Source organism: Cynocephalus volans, chromosome 9 (assembly GCF_027409185.1).
Source record: "Cynocephalus volans isolate mCynVol1 chromosome 9, mCynVol1.pri, whole genome shotgun sequence".
Classification (NCBI taxonomy): Eukaryota; Metazoa; Chordata; class Mammalia; order Dermoptera; family Cynocephalidae; genus Cynocephalus; species Cynocephalus volans.
In genome coordinates, this window is record NC_084468.1 from 141,957,210 (window position 1) to 141,964,868 (window position 7,659).

A 7,659-nucleotide genomic window follows, 5' to 3' on the forward strand; every position below is an offset into this window, starting at 1 on the left:
ATTACATTGTGACAGAGTCAGCTACCATCTCCTTATATTGCTTGATACCCAGATACGATTACGATCTTAGAGTAATGTGCCTCCCAGCACATAGCCAGCCTGGGATTGGCCAGCTGGCACCTCGCCTTCCCGACTGTGAGAGAACGCTGCCAGACTGAGCTAACCTTCTGCCACCCCTCGCTGTCTCTCTTCTCCATAGCATTTGAAAGTCCTCTCTCTCCTTTCTCTTTCTTTCTCTCTCCTCTCTTCCTCCTTCCCTACGCCTCTTCCTTCCTTCCTTTTATAGAATTACAAATGATACAAAGCTGACTGGAACGAGGTAAAATAATCAAAATATCTACCCTAAACAGTGTGATAACTGAGATACATGACTCTAAAACAGAGGATAGAAACAGTTTTACAGAGCTAGATAAAGAACATAAAATTCATCCAGTCCAAATTCTTGTTTGCTCTCAAGTTATACAAATATAATGTTTGTTCCTTTATTCCTCTGAAAACATTGACCTCTAAAAGACCACATAAAACATGAAATTTAAGTCCTTATACTACTGCTTTAGAAATTCTTTTTTTTTTTTAAATTTTATTTTGTCGATATACAATGTGGTTGCTTATTGTGGCCCATTACCAAAACCTCCCTCCTTCCTCCCTCTCCCCCCTCCCACCCAACAATGTCCTTTCTGTTCACTTGTCGTATCAACTTCAAGGAATTGCAATTGTTATGTCTTCTTCCCCCCCCCACAGGTTTTCTTTTGTGTGTGTGTGTGTGTGTGTGTGTGAATTTATTTATTTATTTTTAGCTCCCACCGATAAGTGAGAACATGTGATATTTCTCTTTCTGTGTCTGACATGTTTCACTTAATATAATTCTCTCTAGGTCCATCCATGTCATTGCAAATGGCAGTATTTCATTCTTTTTTTATAGCTGAGTAGTATTCCATTGTGTAGGTATACTGCATTTTCCATATCCACTCATCCGATGATGGACATTTGGGCTGGTTCCAACTCTTAGCTCTTATAAAGAGTGCTGCGATGAACATTGGGGAACAGGTATACCTTCGACTTGATGATTTCCATTCCTCTGGGCATATTCCCAGCAGTGGGATAGCTGGGTCATATGGTAGATCTATCTGCAATTGTTTGAGGAACACTCCATACCATTTTCCATAGAGGCTGCACCATTTTGCAGTCCCACCAACAGTGTAGGAGGGTTCCTTTTTCTCCACAACCTTACCAGCATTTATCATTCAGAGTCTTTTGGATTTTAGCAATACTAACTGGGGTGAGATGGTATCTCAGTGTGGTTTTGATTTGCATTTCCCGAATGCTGAGTGATGTTGAGCATTTTTTCATATGTCTGTTGGCCATTTGTATGTCTTCCTTAGAGAAATGCCTACTTAGCTCTTTTGCCCATTTTTCAATTAGGTTGCTTGTTTTTTTCTTGTAAAGTTGTTTGAGTTCCTTGTATATTCTGGATATTAATCCTTTGTCAGATGTATATTTTGCAAATATTTTCTCCCACTCTGTTGGTTGTCTTTTAACTCTGTTAATTGTTTCTTTTGCTGTGCAGAAGCTCTTTAGTTTGATATAATCCCGTTTGTTTATTTTTCCTTTGGTTGCCTGTGCTTTTGGGGTCATATTCATGAAGTCTGTGTCCAGTCCTACTTCCTGAAGTGTTTCTCCTATGTTTTCTTTTTTTTTTTTTTTTTAATTTTATTATGTCGATATACATTGTAGCTGATTATTGCTCCCCATCACCAAAACCTCCCTCCCTTCTCCCTCCCCCCCTCCCCCCCCAACAATGTCCTTTCTGTTTGCTTGTTGTATCAACTTCAAATAATTGTGGTTGTTATATCTTCTCCCCCCCCCCGGTTTGTGTGTGTGTGTGTGTATGTGTGTGTGTGAATTTATATATTAATTTTTAGCTCCCTCCAATAAGTGAGAACATGTGGTATTTCTCTTTCTGTGCCTGACTTGTTTCACTTAATATAATTCTCTCAAGGTCCATCCATGTTGTTGCAAATGGCAGTATTTCATTTCTCCTATGTTTTCTTTAAGAAGTTTTATTGTTTCAGGATGTATATTTAATTCTTTAATCCATTTTGAGTTGACTTTACTGTATGGTGAAAGGTATGGGTCTAGTTTCATTCTCCTGCATATTGATATCCAGTTCTCCCAGCACCATTTGCTAAAGAGGCAGTCTCTTCCCCAGTGTATAGGCTTGGTGCATTTGTCAAAGATCATATGGCAGTAAGTGTGTGGGTTGATTTCTGGATTCTCTATTCTATTCCATTGATCAGTGTGCCTGTTTTTATGCCAGTACCATACTGTTTTGGTTATTATAGCTTTGTAGTATAGTTTAAAGTCAGGTAGTGTTATGCCTCCAGCTTTATTTTCTTTTTTGCTCAGCGTTGCTTTGGCTATGCGTGTTCTTTACTGCTTTAAATTTACTGCTTTAAAAATTCTGTCTCTTTCTGAAATGCCGTCATCTGCTGTTTGTCTTCCCCTCAAAGATGTTTTCAGAATCTAACAATTTTCTCATTTCCTTTGTCTTTCACTTGGGTTGTTGCTGTGCTTCCTGACTGGCGTCTCTGCCTCATGCCTTGATTCCACCACTCCCAGCCCATGCCCTCACCCCAGGAGGTCAGATGCCTTTTTCAAACCCAAATCTGACTACAGTCACATTACCCATGTTTAAAACCTTCCAAAGCTTCTCATCTTGCTCAGAGAGAAAGCCACAGTCCTTTCAATGGTGGCAGGCCTACGTGATCTGTTAGATGTTTTTACTGTCTCAATTCAGCTTCTCTCCCCTCCAGTCACTCTAACACAGCTCTGTGGCTTCATTGCTGTTCTTTAAATACCCCAAGTATGCTCCTGTCTCAGTGCCTTTGCTATTGCTGGTCCCTCTGGCTGTAACACAGTTCTCAGTCTATCCATTTGACTTAGTCCTTCATCTCTGTCAGGTTTCTGCTCATATGTCAAACTCAAACTGAGGCTTTCCTGGAGAGCTCTATATTAAATAAATCTCTCCTCCTTAATCCCACATTTCCTAACCTCGCTCCTTGCTTCATTTTTGTCCAGACCACTAATCATTTCCTTTAAAAATTTTTTTATTGAAATATAGCTGAATATACATATTTGTGAGGTACAGAGTTGAATATCAATACTTGTGTTTAATGTGTGATGATCCAATAAGGATAGTTAGCATGTTGATCATTACAAAATGTAATCATTCCTTGCTTCCATTAACCAATTTCTCACCAACTCCCCTTCCCCTCCCCCTTTCCCATCTCTAGTAAGTGCAGTTATGTTATCTCCCTGAATCACATTATTGTGATTGCCCGCCCTTCCTTCCTTCCTTCCTTCCTTCCTTCCTTCCTTCCTTCCTTCCTTCCTTCCTTCCTTCCTTCCTTCCTTCCTTCCTTCCTTCCTTTCCTCCTTCCTTCCTTCCTTCCTCTACTTTTTAGCTCCCACTTACAAGTCAGAATATGCAATACTTTTCTTTCTGTGGTTGGCTTGTTTAACTAAACATAATTTCACCAAACTCATCCATGCTGCTTCTAATGTCAGAATTTTATTCTTTTTTATGGCTGAGTAATAGTCCACTGTGTATATATACCACATTTTCCCTATCCAGCCATATGTTGATGCCATTTAGGTTGGTACCATAGCTCACCTATTATAAACAAAACTGTGATAAACATGGGAGTGCAGGTATCCTTTTGACATGATGAATTCCTCTCTTCTCTGTATATAATACCAAGTAGTGGGATTGCTGGATCCTATGGTAGTTCTATCTGTACTTACTTGAGAAAACTCCATACTGTTTTCCATAATGGTTGTACTAATTTACAGGCCCACCAAGAGAGTAGAATGGTTCCCCTTTCTCTGCATCATTACCAGCATGTGTAAGTCTCTATTCCATTTTGAGTTGATTTTGGTGTGTGGCGAGATGTAGGGGTCTAGTTTCATTCTCCTACACATGGATATCAAGTTTTTCCAGCAATATTTGCTGAAGAGACTATTTTTTTCCTCATTGTATGTCTTTGGTACCTCTGTCAAAGATCAGTTGGCTATAAGTATATGGATTGATTTCTGGGTTCTCTATTGTGTTCCATTGGTCCATGTGTCTGTTTTTATGCCAGTACAATGCTGTTTTGATTACTATAGCTTTGTAGTATAATTTGAAATCAGGTAGTGTAATGCATCTGGCTTTATTTATTTATTTATTTATTTATTTATTGCTCAGGATTGCTTTGACTATTTGGGGTCTTTTGTTGTTCCATATGAATGATAGGACTGCTTTTTCTATTTCTCTGAAGAATGTCATTGGTATTTTGATAGGGATAGCTTTGAATTTATAGATTGTTTTAGGTAGTATGGACATTTTCACAACATTAATCCTTCCAATCCATGAACATGAAATGTCTTTCCATCTTTCTGTGCCCTCTTTAATTTCTTTCAACAGTGTTCTGTAGTTCTCATTGAAGAGATCTTTCATCTCTTTGGTTAAATTTCTTCCCAGGTATTTTATTCTTTTGGTAGCTATTGTAAATTGGCTTGCTTTGTTGATTTCTTTTTCCTATCAGTTCATTGTTGGTGTATAAAACTGCTACTGATTTTTTTGGATTGATTTTGTGTCCTGCAACTTTACTGAGTTTGCTTATCAGCTCTAGGAGATTTTTGGTAGTTTTTAGGTTTTTCTATAGATAGGATCATGCTGACTGGATTACAAAAGTAGGCCCAACAATATGTTATGTACAAGAAACTTGCTTTACCAATAAAGACACACATAGACTAACAGAGAATGGGTGGAAAAGAAACATTTCACAAATATAGAAACCAAAAATGAGCAGGAGTTTCCATACTTATGTCAAATAAAATAGACTTCAAACCAAGAACCATAAAAAGAAAAAAAGAAAAACACTATATAATGATAAAAGTATCAATGCAGCAAGAAGATATAACAATCATAGATATATATGCACTGAACATCAGAACACCCATATATATAAAGCAACTTTTATTGCACCTAGGGGGACAAATAGACCCCAACACAGTAATAGTTGGGAACTTCAACATACCACTGTTGACACTGAACAGATCATACAGACAAAGAATTAACAGAGAAATACTGAATTTAAACAGCACAATAGACCAAATGGACTTGACAGACATATAGAGAACATTTCATCCAGCACCTGAAGAATATATATTCTTCTCTTCAGCTCATGAATCATTCTCCAAGATAGACCTCATGACAGGCCACAAATTAAGTCCTAACAAATTTAAAAAGATTAAAATAATATCAAGTATATTTTCAGACTTCAGTGGAATAACATTAGAAATTAACAACAAGCAATAGTTTGAAAAATATAAAAATTCATGGAAATTAAGCAATGTTCCTGAATGACCAGTGTGTCAAAGAAGAAATAAAGCAGGAAATCAAAAAAGTTTCTGGAAACAAATGAAAACACATGCACAACTTATCAAAACCTATGAGACACTGTAAATGCAATACTAAGAGGGAAGTTTATTGCAATAAATGCCTACATCAAAAGGACACAAAGACTTCAAATGAACATCCTAATGTTATACTTCAAAGAACTAGAAAAGCAAGAACAATCCAATCCCAAAATTAGTAGATGGAAAGAAATAATTAAGATCAGAGTAGAACTAAATGAAATAGAGATCTCCCCTCCAAAGACAAAAGATCAACAAAACAAAAGTTGTTTTTCTTGAGAAGATAAACAAAATAGAAAAACCATTAGCTACACTAACTAAAAAAAGAAGAGAGAAGACCCAAATAACAAAAATCAGCAATGAGAAAAGGGGACCCTACAACTGATACCACAGAAATACAAAGACTCTTTAGAAATTATTATAAACAACTATATGCCAACAAATTTGAAAATCTGGAGGAAATGGATACATTTCTGGACGCATAAAAACCACCAAGACTAAACCAAGAAAAATGCAAAACCTGAACAGACCAATAATGAGCAACAAGATTGAAGCAGTAACCAGCAATTTCCCAACAAATAAAAAGCCCAAGACTGGATGACTTCACTGTTGAATTCTACCAAATCTTTAAAGAAGGGTTAATACCAGTCCTTTTGAATCGATACCAAAAAATTGAAACAGAGGCCTTTCTCCCAAACTCATTCTATGAGACTAGCATTACCTTGATTTCAAAATCAGACAAAGACACACCAAAACATGAAAACTACAGGCCATTACCATTGATGACGCAGACATAAAAATCCTCAGCAAAATACAAGCAAAAAGAATACAACAAAAAAATTGCACATCATGATCAAGTGGGATTCACCCCAGGGATGCAAGGATGGTTCAACATACACAAATCAATAAATGTGATAGAGCATATCAGCAAAATCAAGGACTAAAACCATATGATTATTTCAATACATGCAGAAAAAGCATTTGACAAAATTCAACACCCCTTCATGTTAGAGACTCTCAAGAAATTAGGTATAGAAGGAAAGTATCTCAACACAACAAAAGCCATATATGACAAACCCACTGCCAACATCATCCTGAGTGGGGAAAAGCTGAAATCTTTTTCCAGAACAGGAAGAAGACAAGGATACCAAGTCACCACTACTATTTAAAATAGTATTAGAAGTACTAGCTAGAGCAATCAGGCAAGAGAAAGAAATAAAAGGCATCCATATTGGAAAAGGCTGATCATTTTTTGATGTTTTATTTAGAACTTGATGATGGTATAGTTTCTATTTCTTTTTGTTATATCAAAGCCTAGAATAGTGCCTGCCCCATGATAGGTGCTCAATAAATAGCTTTTAAATTAATAAGTGAATGAATGTGTGAAAAGTTTTTGGTCTGGTGCCCAAATTAAATAACAACCATGTTGAGCAAAAAAAACACAAAGGCCAAGGAAGGCCACCAAGGAACACCCTCAGCATGTAACATCCAGTGTGTTTGCCATGTTTGACCGGTCACAGATTCAGGAGTTCAAAGAGGACTTCAACATGATTGATCAGAACATAGATGGTTTCATGGACAATGAAGATTGCATGTTATGCTTCCTTCTCTAGGGAAGAATCCCGCTAGATGCATACCTTGATGTCATGATAAATGAGGCCCTGGGGCTCATCAATTTCACCATGTTTCTCACCACATTTGGAGAGAAGTTAAATGGTACAGATCCCAAAGATGTCATCAGAAATGCTTTTGTTTGCTTTGACAAAGAAGCAACTGGTACCATTCAGGAGGATTATGTGAGACAGCTTCTGACAACCATGGGAGACCGGTTTGCAGATGAGGATGTAGATAAGTTGTACAGAGAAGAACCTATTGACAAAAAGGGAAATTTCAATTGCATTGAGTTCACATACATCCTTTAACGTGGAGCAAGAGACAAGGATAACTGAAACAACTTCAGCAAAAACCTTCAATTATGTTGACTTACTCTATTTTATTTCTCAGATATATTCCTCAACATTCATAGAACCTGTTGCATGCAACTTAGTTTCATAGCTTTGCCTTTTCTTAAAATGCATTTATTTTGGAACTTTCTATCACTTATCACTTGTATAATCAGACTAGAAATGGGGATGAGGTTGTAAATTGTGTTGAAAAGAGATTGCAAATTAAAATCAACAAATATAAAAGCCCAGGGGG

General features: G+C 37.0%; 1 pseudogene; it reads left to right on the forward strand.

Moving 5' to 3' along the window:
* Window positions 1-74: 74 nt before the first annotated feature.
* On the forward strand, window positions 75-7,409 carry LOC134385812 (myosin regulatory light chain 12B-like; annotated as a pseudogene).
* Window positions 7,410-7,659: the final 250 nt, after the last annotated feature.